The sequence below is a fragment of the Dromiciops gliroides genome, chromosome 2 (genome assembly GCF_019393635.1).
Source record: "Dromiciops gliroides isolate mDroGli1 chromosome 2, mDroGli1.pri, whole genome shotgun sequence".
In the NCBI taxonomy this organism is placed as follows: Eukaryota; Metazoa; Chordata; class Mammalia; order Microbiotheria; family Microbiotheriidae; genus Dromiciops; species Dromiciops gliroides.
Window position 1 is genome coordinate 243,156,705 of NC_057862.1, and position 14,135 is coordinate 243,170,839.

A 14,135-nucleotide genomic window follows, 5' to 3' on the forward strand; every position below is an offset into this window, starting at 1 on the left:
CACACACATACACACATCTAGATCTAGATATAGGTATGGGCAGAGGTAGAGGTAGAGAGAGAGATAGCTTAAGGTATAAATGTAGATATAGATGTATGTGTAGGTGTAGAGCTAGAGACAGAGACAGAGACAGGGACAGAGATAGAGATAGGGATAGATTAAGGTATAGATGTAGATATAGATGTAGGTGTCCGTAGAGAGGAAGAGGGAGAAAGGAGAGAGAGAGAGAGATTCCCCAACATGGACATTCCCCATGTGGACATTCAATGCCTTAGCTTATCACAATTGTTAAGATATTTCATAGGGGTGTAAGTGAATCACCCAAAGTTTACCACCAATGAAGAGTATCCTGAATAAGAGGGAAATCTGAACTGTAAACCAACAAATAAGCTGGAGTCTACAATATCCATTTGAGATATGAGTGACCATCCTTATTTGAAGAGAGTTAGTGAAAATAGAACTCTATATGTGAATTCCAGGAGAAATCATGACCCAAGCTAAGGCTGGAAGACTGTTCAGTAAAAGATCAAATTAACAAACTAAAATACTACTTAATCTGGAACTAGTTTTCTTTCAAGCTCACCTCTGATTACCTTAATAATAATTGCTTACATTTATATATCAGTAAGATTTGGAAAATGTTTTTTTCTCTTATTTGATCCTGTAGGTATTCTCATTTTACAGATAAGGAAACTGAGGATTAGAGAGATCAAACAGAGCAAGTGTCAGATTTGAACCTGGGACTTCCTAAATCCAAATTCAGTCCAGAAATATTTATGTCGTTCCCTAACCCTATTCAAGGCAGACAGATGGCAAAGTAGATAGTCAGGAAGATCTGAGTTCAAATCTGACATCAGATACTCACCAGCCTTGTGACCCTAGGCAAGATTCAAGCACTCAACTCTGGTGGCTGCTAGCTTCAGGCACCCAGGTGGAAGCAACTGAAGAGATTTGTGTGGGACAAATATTTTTGAACCCAGAGAGTGAAGTAGGCCCAAGCATCAAGAAGGTGAAGATTCACATTTTTATCCAAACTTTAGTAAATAGAACTTTAGAAAATTATAAAAAGTAGTCAAATTAGTGAATGAGTAGGCTCTTGGGCTAAGTGTTGGTTCCCCTGAAAGCCATTCAAAAAAGGAGTTGATAACCCAAGGGACTGGCCATCATTCAGCAAAATCCAAGCCCTGGGGTCAGATCCTGCAAGGCTGATGAAAGGACTAGAAACCATGTCACATGGTTTAAGAAACTGGAAACTTATAAGTGGGAAAAGATTTAGGGGAGAAATAATAACTATTCAAATACGTGAAGAGCACTCATGAGGAGGATAGGATTTAGCATATTCTTTGTGGTTCCATAAAGGAGAACTTCAAAGAATAGATGGAGTTTACAAAGAGACAAAAGTTAAGTCAATATAAGGAAGGACTCTCTAGCTATTAGAGCTACCCAATCTGCAATGGACTGTCTCAAAAGGCAAAGCATTCCCAGTTGAGTTCCTCTTCTTTTCCCTCTTGGATGCATTCCTGGACTTCATCAGAATCTCATAACCCTGTAAGATCACATTAGCTCTGAAATTCATACCTCTCTGTAATCCCTGATTCTCCCCCTACCCCCACCCCTCACCAACTGTAGAGGATGGAGGGTGGAACATTGAATAAGTCCTGCCACTGCCCTGCCATAAATCCTTCATTTAAGGAGGGCCCCTAGGGCAACCATCTCTTTATTCCCTCACCCACCTACCCTACTTCTTTCTGATGCACTCCTCTAGATTTCATCATGTCCCAACACCAGGTACCCCTCCTCCCTGCCCCAAGTTTTCAGTTTCTTTTTATGTGTTGTCTTCCACCATTAGATTGTGAGTTCCTTGTGGGCAAGGACTTCCTTTTATGTTTCTTTATATCCCCAGTAATTAGTGAAGTGCCTAGCATATTGCTGCAGTGAATACAGTGCTGGGCCTGGATTCAGGAAGGCTCATCTTCCTGAGCTCAAATATGCCCTCAAACACTAGCTGTGTGATTCTGGACAAGTCATTGCCTCAGTTTCCTCATCTGCAAAAATGAACTGGAGAAGGAAATGGCAAACCACTCTAGTGTCTTTGCCAAGAAAACCCTAAATGGGATCATAAAGATCCCAAATACAACTGAAATAACTGAACAACAACAAAAGCACAAATGTACCTGGCTCTGTGAATGTGCATTCTCTTTAACAAATTCTCTTAAATAATTGGGAGGGGGACAGCTAGGTGGCGCAGTGGATAGAGCACTGGCCCTGGAGTCAGGAGTACCTGAGTTCAAATCTGGCCTCAGACACTTAACACTTACTAGCTGTGTGACCCTGGGCAAGTCACTTAACCCCAATTGCCTCGCTAAAATAAATAAATAATTGGGAGGTTATTCATCACTCATAGTTTAGCAATACTAATATAATAAAGATTACTACTTCCTAAAAATAATTTACAGATTTGGAGTGCTATACAAATCAAACTACCAAAGAGGTATTATATAGAGCTAGACGAGATAATAACAAAATCCATTTCTAGGAACAAAAGATTAAGAATCTCAAGGGAAATAATAGAAAAAAGTTGGAATGAAAAGGGAATGGCACTTCCAGATCTCAAATTCCATTATAAAGCTATAATCGTGACAGATATTTGATACTGTCTAAAAAACTATAAAAATATATTAGGAAGAATCGATCTCAATAACCCAATATTCAATAAACTTAAGAAAATAAATTACTTGGAAGAAAGAATACCCTATTTGAAAATAACCATGAAAAAACTGGAAAGAAGTGGGCAGAAATTAGATTTAGACCAGCACTTTATACTGTATACTCCAATAATTTCAAAATTGTATGTGTTATTAATTAATATGAAGGGTCACAGAAATATTTTTTAATTAGAAGAAAATGAGGTCATACTTTTAAAACTAAGTCCAATATATATGTGGGTGTATATATATATATATATATATATGTATGTATATGTATATGTATATAGATATATAGATATAACCTATATCAGATTACCTGCTGTTTAGGGGAGGGGGGAGGGAGGGGAGGGAGGGGAGGGAGGGAGAAAAATCTGAAATTGTAAAGCTTGTATAAACAAAAGTTGAGAACTATCTTTACATGTAACGGAAAAAATAAAATACCTTATATGTAAAAAAAAAAAAACTAAGTCCAAGTGAGAGTTCTTAACCAAACAATAACAATAACTAGCATGTATATAGTGCTTTAAAGTTTTCAGTCACTTTGCAAATATTATCTCATTTTATCCCCATTTCAACCCTGGGAGGTGGGTGCTATTATTATCCCCATTTTATAGATGAGAAGACTGAGAAAGACAGAAGTTAAGTGACTTGTCCATACAACTAGTAATTGTCTGAGGCTGGATTTAAAGTCAGTTCTTTCTTCCTGATTCCAGGTAGATCACAAAAGAAAAAATAGATATCTTGATTACATGAAATTGAAAAGGTTTTGTACAAACAAAATCAATGCAAATAAGAAAAGAAGGGGAGCCATTGATAATAGTTTTGATAAAGGTCTGATATATAACATATTTAAGAAACTGACAAAAATATATAAGACCAAGAACCCCTACCTAACTAATGTCATCAAAGGTTAGGAATAAACAGATCTTAAAAGAATAATTTCATACTATTAAATAATATAAAAGATTTTTTCAAGTCACTAGTAACAATAAGAGAAATGAACATTAAAATGACTCTAAGTTTTCACCTCAGCACATTTACTTTCTTCCTGGCAAACCATTTTGTCAAAAATGATGAGATGAAAATAATGATAGCATCAATATGAATTGGCTCACTGGAAAGCAATTTAGAATTATACTAAGAAAGTGACTAAAATGTCAATACCTTTGATCACTGCTAAACATATACTCTAATATAGTTAAAGACAAAAAGAATAGTTCCACATATACCAAAATATTAATAGAAGCAGTTTTATGGAAGATAAATGTTGGGAACAAAGGGAATGTCCATCAATTAGGAAATGAATAAATAAATTGTGGTACAAGATACAAAGAAACATTAAGTATGGTGGGAACAATATTCCCATACTGGTTTGGCTGGTTTTTCCTTCAAAGGTATTGAAATTGTCCTCAAGACTTAACTGATTCAGGGACTGAGGCTCAATCATTTGATGTGGCTTCCTATTGCTTGAGTACAAAAAGTCAAAAGGTGTGCCAGCTTCACTCTGATGCTTTTGAGGGAAGGAGGTTGACCATGGATACCACAATGGAAAGAAAGCCACACTCAATTGAATCAATAGATGTCCTCACTTGAATATACTTGCCAAATAGCCTGCCCGGCTATAGCCAAATGAAGTGCCTTGTGTTAACTTATATGAATTATGAGTGTTACCTTTCTTTCCAATATAAAACCTAAACTACCAGGGGATTGGCATAAGTCAGGCCTTTCCTACAACACTGACCTGTAAGAAATGATAACTATGAAGAATTCAGAAAAGCATCAAATTACTTATATGAACTGATGCAGGTGGAACCAGAAAATCTATCTATCTATCTATCCACACACATATATGCATATGTATGTGTATGTATATATATATATATATATATATATATATATATATATATATGAGACCACAATAGTGTTAATGTGAACAACAAAAACAACAACAAAAATCCAAAACAGAATACTGTGTAATTATAATAATCAAGAATCCTGGGGACATCTAGGTGGCACAGTGGATAGAGCACTAGCCCTGGAGTCAGGAGGACCTGAGTTCAAATTTGACCTCAGATACTTGACACTTAGTAGCTGTGTGACCTTGGGCAAGTCACTTAACTCTCATTGCCCAACCAAAAAAAAAAAAAGAATCTTAGCCCTGGATAGAATTGACAAAAATGCATCCTTCCACCACCACCTTCTTTGCAGAGGTAAGGGACAATAGATAAAAAATACTTCATGGGGCAGCTAGATGGCGCAGTGGATAGAGCACCGGCCCTGGAGTCAGGAGGACTTGAGTTCAAATCCAGCCTCAGACACTTAACATTTACTGGCTGTGTGACCCTGGGCAAGTCACTTAACTCCAATTGCCTCACCCAAAAGAAAAAGAGTTAATTGAGAAAATACTTCATGCACTATCATGATCAGTTAATATAGTCATTGATTTTATTGAACTACTTTTTTTTCTTTTTAGAATTCATTTTTGCAAGAATAGCTTGTTGGATAGAAGAATGAGTAGGAATATGTTCACAAATGAAAGCAATATATCAATAAAAATATATCCATTTTTAAAAAGAAAGTGTAGTATTTCATAGAACTGCTAGATTTTTTTAAAAAATCATTCAGTCCACACATATTTGAATTCTTAATCAAGTAGCCCACAACTGATAAATTTGCATAAACGAAGTAGTCAGATATCTCCCTAAATCTTACTTAGGGAATATATGTAATCCCTGTTTAAATAGCCTCTCTAATAGAAACTTTGCATATTAATACTTTACCATTAAAAGAGAGGGAATAAAATTTGAGAGACTACTAGCTTAACAAAAATCTATGAGTGAGTGAGTGAGTGAGTTAACTGTCATAGAAAAAAAGATATACAGTTAACTGAAAGCAGAGGACTGTCTGTGAGAGACCAAGGAAATTAACCGACAGAGAAAGTGTCTGAGTGTAATTCTGTTAGAGAACTAAAAGAACTTCTTTCCCTAAGAGAATTAACATTCTCATCTTTAAGAGATATTGAAGAGGGGCAGCTAGGTGGAACAGTGGATAGAGCACCGACCCTGGAGTCAGGAGGACCTGAGTTCAAATCTGGCTTCAGACACTTAACACTTACTAGCTGTATGACCCTAGGCAAGTCACTTAACCCCAATTGCCTCACCAAAAAAAAAAAAGAGAGAGAGATTGAAGAGACATTTTGTGAGAACTGAATTTAACTTTTAATCTATGGAGAAGAAATTCTATGGAGGGGACATCCCTGATAAAAGACTTTTAACTGCCATCTGAGAGAATTGTTGTTGCATTGTGGGGCTTATATTTTAGGGGGAGTCAACAATTGCAGCCAATGGTGAAAGGTAGGAGTGTGCTGGAGCCAGCTAAAGCCAACTGTTAAATTTTCAGTATGAGCATTTACACATCAGAAGTTGTTATATGCTATAAATCAGAACTTGATTTATTTTTTGTTGATTTCTAGACTTTTAAAAGTTATAGGAAAATGCTAATAATACAAAAGTGTATTATACAAACATTTTTTCCTTCTTCAGAGAACTGGATTGTTCATATTTACCAGTATGCCCCTGGAAAGGCGACTCTGATGGTGAGTCTTCTGACAGTTGATACATTCATGAAATATTCATTTATGTCTTTGCCTTATGTGTAACTGTTAATAAGTTATTGTTATAATCACTACTGATTAGAGAAATGCAAATTAAGACTACACCTATCCAATTGGCTAATATGACAAAAAAGGAAAATGATAAATGTTGGAGAAGATGTGGGAAAATTGGAACATTAATGTGGAGCTGTGAACTGATCCAACCATTCTGGAGAGCCATTTGGAACCATGCCCAAAAGGCTTTAAAACTATGCATACCCTTTGACCCAAAAATACCACTACTAGGTCTATATCCCAAAGAGATCATAAAAAAGGAAAAGGACCCACATGCACAAAAATATTTATAGTTGCTCTTTTCGTGGTAGCAGAGAATTGGAAATTGAGAGGATGCCCATCAATTGGGGAATGGCTAAACAAGTTGTGGTAGATGAATGTAATAGAATACTAATGTGCTGTAAGAAACAATGAGCAAAGGGGTAGCTAGGTGACAAAGTGGATAGAGCACTGGCCCTGGATTCAGGAGGACCTGAGTTCAAATGCGGCCTCAGACACTTGACACTTACTAGCTGTGTGACCCTGGGCAAGTTACTTAACCCCAATTGCCTCACCAAAAAAAAAAAAGAAAGAAAGAAAGAAAGAAAGAAAGAAAGAAAGAAAGAAAGAAAGAAAGAAAGAAAGAAAGAAAGAAAGAAAGAAAGAAAGAAAGAAAGAAAGAAAGAAAGAAAGAAAGAAAGAAAAAGAAAAAGAAACAATGAGCATGGATTTCAGAAAAACCTGGAAAGACTTACATGAATTGATGCTGAGTGAAATGAGTAGAACCAAGAGAATACTCTATACAGTATCAACAACATTTCATGATGATCAACTGTGATAGATTTAACTCTTCTCAGCAATACAATGATCTAAGACAATGCCAAAAAAGTTATCATGGAAAATGCTCTCCACATTCAGAAAAAGAACTATGGAGTCAGAATGCAGACTGAGGCATACTACTTTCATTTTTGTTGGGGTTTTTCGTTATTGTTCTTGTTTATTCATTCTTTCATTTTTTTTCCTTTTGTTATGATTAATGTGTAAATCTGTTTAACACAATTATAATGTATAACCTATGTCAAATTGCTTGCTGGCCTTGGGAGAGGGGAGGGAAAGGAGGGTGGGAGAAAAATTTGGAACTCAAAAAATATCTTTGCATGTAATTGAGAAAAAATAAAATAGGAAAAAGAAGTTATTGTTATATAGACAATAATACTAATGCTTATCTGAGCTTAGGAGACCAGGATTTGAGACTGGGAGAGAAGAGAAAACTTTGGGAAAAGATTTCTCTGGTTTTAAAGCCCAGTTTAGGGATGGAGGCTCAGAACTAATTAATAAATTAGAGAGATTTTACATTCTAGTCATTTGTAAAGAAATATCAGAATATATTCCTTGATTTCCTTTTGACCCAATGTAAGATAACTAATAAGTTTACAAGTCAAGTAGGAGGTTGAAGAGAAGTTTGATGTTTGTTTTCAAAAACCCCTAAAAGGTATTGCTCTTAACTTGTGTGAGAAAATAATTATTAGTGATGGATTTCTGGGAGAAAACCCAAATGTGTTGGCTGCTCTCTTCCCTTCCTAGGGAAACCAACCTGGGATAAGTTTAACAGAAGGAATGCAGATTGACCTTTCTGATTAGCTAGGGAAGGAAGCACACCTACATGGTTGGGATTGGATCTCTAGAGCACTGTCAATTAGTGGAGCTAAATGATGCTCATCAATTATCTTAGGTCAATGTGTGGTGACCCTCCTCTACCAAAAAGAAGATAAAAATCTGGGAACATGTGGCACACATCCGCTCTCTGTCTCTCTGTCTCTCTGTTTCTCTGTCTCTCTCTGTCTCTCTGTCTGTCTGTCTGTCTCTCTCTCCCTCTCCCTCTCCCTCTCCCTCTCCCTCTCTCTCTCTCTCTCTCTCTCTCTCTCTCTCTCTCTCTCTCTCTCTCTCTCTCTCTCTCTCTCAGGTGCCCTTCCTGGGACTCTTATTGTCTCCATGCTGGGTATGTAATTAATGGGAAAGTCAGGCAGACACATGGTCAATACTTTAATAATATGTGATCTTAATTAATAAAAAGTGCTTACTGGGGGTTTCTAGGTGGCACAGTGGATAAAGCACTGGCCCTGGATTCAGGAGGACCTGAGTTCAAATCTGTCCTCGGACACTTGACACTTACTAGCTGTGTGACCCTGGGCAAGTCACTTAACCCTCATTGCCCTGCAAAAAATAAAATAAAATAAAAAATGCTTACTGCCAAAACTGGTGCAATAGCCTTTAATTTATAAGTAGCAATATTTTAGAAAATCCCAGCTAGTCCCACAATATTTTAAATGACGCACTTGCAATACGCACACACACACACACACATCCACACCCTCATCCATGTGATTGTGCTCAGCACGACAAATGCTTCTTTACGGACTGAATGCAACAGGTGTCATTAGCAAAATGAACAAACGAAAAAACAAAAAAACCTGCTACATATGCAGTCTCATCCATTTAACAGGTAGGGTATAGAAATGCTATGTGTCTATCATGATCCTTCATACTTGAAAATGATTATTGTTGGTGATCATTCTCCCTGTGTGTATATATATATGTATATATGGCAGTGGCTGCAAAAATCGATTCCTTAAATATAATCTTTTCAAAGCCATGAACATATAAATACTGTCACTGGATTTTTTATTATGAGTACTTGTAGCATCTGTTGCTTTTCATATCTTTGATGACAACCAGCCCTCATCAACCTGAAGTCTGTTTAAATGTCTTTGCTAAGAAAGAGCCATTCCATTCCTGATTAACTTCCAAGATATCACAATTGCTACTATTTTTTGCCATTCAATCCATAGCTACATGACAGTATTTGAAGCTATGCTTTGGAAAAATTTTAAATGTACTAATACCTTTCATTTTTACATAGTCTATTATATTCAGCCACTCAACAAGCACTTACTAAGCACCTACACTGTACCTGACATTGTGCTAAGTGCTGGAGTTACAAAGAAAGACAAAAACATAATTCCTACCCTCAAGGAGTTCACATTATAATGGAAGAGACAAAATACAAATAACTATGTACATACAAGATGTTGTTGTTCAGTTGCATCCAATTCTTCATGACCCCATTTGGGGTATTCTTGGCAAAGATACTGGAGTGGTTTTGCCATTTCCTTCTCCAGCTCATTTTACAGATAAGGAAACTCAGGCAAAGAGGCTTAAGTGACTTGCCCAAGGTCACCCACCTAACAAGTGTGAGATCAGATTTGAACTCAGCAAGATGAGTCTTCCTGATTCCAGGCCCAAGCACTCTTACCCACTGTGATATCTTGATGCCCATGGACCCAACTTTGTTGTTGTTATTGTTTAGTCATTTCAGTCACATCTAACTTTTCATGACTCCATTTTGGGAGTTTCCTTAGCAAAGATACTAGAATAGTTTGCTATTTCCTTCTCCAGTACATTTGACAGATGAGGAACTGAGGGAAACAGGGTTAAGTGGCTTGCCCATGGTCACACAGCTATTAAGTGTCCAAGGCCAGATTTTTCCTCATGAAGATGAGTCTTCCTGATTCCAAGATCAGTGCTACTTTGCTGCCCTACAAGATATATACAGTGAGAATGGAACATGGTCTCTGAGCAAAAGGCACTGGCAGAAATGGGAGAGGGAAGTCAGGAAAGACCTCTCGTAGAAGAAAGGATTTAGTCTGAATCTTGAAGAAAGTCATAGAAGTCAGGAGGCAGAAATGAGGAGGGAGAACATTCCAGACATGAAAGACAGCCCATAAAAAAGCATTGGGTCTAGAGATGGAATGTAGGCTACAAGAAACAGCAGGAGGGCCAGTGTCACTGAATCATAGAGTAAGTGGCTGGGAAGTAAAGTTTGAGAAGATTAGAAATACAGGGAAATGTCAAGTGCTGAAGGGCTTTAAAAGCCCTTGATCCTAGATATAATAGGCAGCCAATATTTAATGAATGGGGGAAGAGGGGGGAGGTTGACATGATCAGACCTGCTCTGTAGTAAGACCACTTTGGCAACTGAGTAGAAGGGATGGAATGGGGAAAGACTTGAAGCAAGGGGATTAATCTCCAGGCTATTGCAATAGAATAGGAGTGAAGTGATGGAGTCTTGGACCTGGGTGGCAGCTGTGTGAGTGGAGAAAAGAGGATGTATGCAAGAAATTAGGTGATCTTGAAAATTACTGAGAATGGAGATGATAAAGCAGGCAATCTAGTGGAAAAGATAGGATGGAGTGGGATAACGATTCATAAAGGGCTATTTGCCTTGGCAAGGAAAAGGCTAGCCTCTTCATGTGAGACACAGATGCAGGAGGAGATGGTGGGGGAAAACATCTGAGTGATATGAGATGAGAATAAGGAGAAAAAGAGGAGCTTTTTGGCAAATGTCCTGAAACTTTGGGGGAAGTAAGAGGCATGGTTTTCAGCTGAGAGGGTAGGGGGAGAGAATGCCATTAGGAGCTTGTGGAGGGATAAAAGGTTTAGAAGAGTCTCCAATAAGGAGATGTAAAAGGATTGAGTCAGTGAGAGTCCCATTGGAATTTATGTAACAAAAATTTGCAGTGGACCCAGTTGGAAGTTGTGTGATTTTTTCCCAGCTCCATTCAACAAGACATGAATATAAAGGAATGCTAGGGATGAGGGGAATAATCTATTGTTGGGACTTGGAAAGGCACTATTAGTGTTAGGATAAGGGAGCAAGGGACTCCAGTGTAGAGGATAATGTAGAGTTGAACTGCTTCACCATAGGGTCAAGACAGAGAAGGAATGAGACTAAGACCAGTGCATGGGGTGATGGCCTGGGAAACAATGAAATAGTGGAGAGATTAAAGGTCATCTTGAGGACAAAAATCAGGTTTAAGTGTCATAAGGCAGAAGTAAAGATAGGGATAAAAGATTATGATCTCAAAAAAAAAGAAAAGAAAAGAAAGGAAAAGGAAAAGGGAAAAAACCACAAATTTCCTGGGGGTAGCTAGGTGGTGCAATGGATAAAGCACAGGCTCTGGATTCAGGAGGGCCTGAATTCAAATCTGACCTCAGACACTTGACACTTACTAACTGTGTGACCTTGAGCAAGTCACTTAACCCTCATTGCCCCACCCAAAAAACAAACAAAAAAGCCCCAAAAGATTATGATCTGATAAAGACATTTCAAGATTCATGAACATGAACACATGGGTTACGCAAGATCAAAGGTATGATCATCTATCTACATAGGTGAGGTGGAGTAGTAGAGTAAAGAATTAAGTATATTGAGGAATTTGGGAAGTAAGATGTTCGAAGAAGTATCAATATGTATGTTAAAGTCCCCTAATATGAAGGCAAGAGTTGGGATAGAGAGAAGGACTGATAGCCAGACATCGAATTTGTTGAGGTAGACAGAATGCCAGGTCACCAGGTCTCAGTGTGAGACAGATGCTAGAAAGAATAAGAAAGGAAAAGGGTAAGATGAAAGCGATGGAGCAAGCCATTCCAAAGAGCACAGTGGAAGAAGAAGGCAAATGTGGAGTGGGAGAACTAGTGGGGAGGGGAGGGCTGAGGGAGATGGAAGTAAGGAAACAATGAGGAATGGGGAATTCAGTTTATAAAATGACAACCAGGGGTTTGGAATCAACATAATGGAGACAGCATAGTGGGATGATATTATGTTGGCTAACCATTAAAGAATGAGGACAAGTAGAGTTTCAAGGGAGGTGATCTTTTCAAAACCCTCATCCCTCAAGGTCCAACCTTATAGCAGGATGGATGCTGAATCCTGAGAGGCATTGGAAGCCGGACTCATAACATGCAGGAACTGATGATGATATGGCCAGAGGGGGTTACCACATAGGAGGCAAGAACTGGCAATGGGAAATGTATCTGAGCTGAAAAAGACCCCCACAGCACTGGGGCAAGACAGAGGCCACAAATGTGTGATCTGAAAGTTGGGCTGAAATAGGCATCCCTAGAAAGTCTCTTGAGCTAAAGGGACACAAGTAAAGAGACTCAATGATCCAGGGCTGATGCAGATCTATATTTTCCAATATATCTCTCCCGATCTCCCTAGCCAGCAAGCCATTCCTTATAACAAAGAATAAGAAAGGAGGTGGGGAAAGCAGTTCAAAAAAACTACTAAGCAGAAAATTGACTAATAGTGTATCCAATGTTCCACACCCATAGTACTCCACCTCTGCAAAAAAAATAAGTGGGGTACATTTTCTCCTCTTCTTTAGGACCAAACTTGATCATTACAATTGCACAGCATTCAATTGTATTGCTGTTGTGGTGGTTTTCATTTACATTGTTATAATCCTCATATGTATTTTTTTTCCTTGTTTAGTTTACTTTGCCAAATCGATTCATGTTTCTTCCCTTCTGTATTCTTTTGTCACTAATTGTAGCACAGTAATATTCCACTATATTCATATACAGTACCACAATTTGTTGTGTGACTCCCCAGTTTCAGAACATTAATTAAAGAAATATTTACACACACAGCTCGCTCCACCCATACTCAATTATCATTGCCCTGCTTTGGTTCACTACACAAATAATATAGGTAAATCATTTTATAAACAATAAAGTTATCATTATTTTGAGACAGCTCATTATATTTCTCTGACATTGTCTATCTGTCTCTGTCTCCATTTCTCTTGGTCTCAGTCTCAGTCTCTGCCTCTCTCTGTTTCTGTCTCTTTCTCTGTCTCTCTCTACATATGTGTGTATGTATGTGTGTATATATACATACATATTTATGTATATATCTGTGTGTATATACACCAGATATACATATATATATAGAGAGAGAGAAATGTCGTTCAGTTGTTTTTCAGTCATGTCCAACTCTTCATGACCCCATTTGGGGTTTTCTTGGCAAAGACACTGGAGTAGTTTGCCACTTCCTTCTCCAGATCATTTTACAGAAGAGGAAACTCAGACAAAGTGATTTGCCTAGAGTCACAAAGCTAGTAAGTGTCTGAGGCTGGATTTGAATTCAGGAAGATGGCTCTTCCTGCCTCTAGGCCTGGCATTCTATCTATCCACTGAGCCACCTAACTGTATATTGATATGGAGATATAGATATAGATAGCTATAGATATAGATATAGGTAGATAGATACACACATACATAAATACAAACATGCAGCTGGGTGGCTAAATATGTGTATAATTATATTGTGTGTATATATGTGTGTGTGTGTACGTATGTACACGTGTGTTTGCATCTAGTCTATTGAGCATAACTTCCATACTGGTAGAATGACAACCCCCATCTCCAAACCCTACTGTTCATGATGTTATCTTGCTATTTCATACCTACAGGTCATAGATGGTGCTTATAAACTTGATCCGGAAGCTAAATAGAAGCTGTATGTACAGCCCCTGAGAAAGCTAGACCCATACCAGTATTGGGGTTTGACCTAATTCAATCTCCCTCCTGAAGGACATATTGGTCTTATCAGTTTTCAATTTTTTTCCACTGGGCATGTCATCAGACAGTCTGCAGCCTTTAGAGCAGACTTCAGTGGGAGGGTTTTGCTCTGTATTATCAGTAACAATGAAAAAATCGTAAAATATCTGAGCTACAAGGTAAGCTGGAGATCATCATGCCCTCATTTGAGGGGGTGGGGGTGGGGGAAGGGGTAGTATTAAGTCACATCATATGAAAGTGCTATCTCTGAGCCCTGGGTTAGGAACAAGCAACCTGTGAGGTGTTTCGATGCCTTAGGATAATTTGAGAGCATTTCAGACCTCCCTAATAATCACTGGAAGGTAGATTGGATTGTA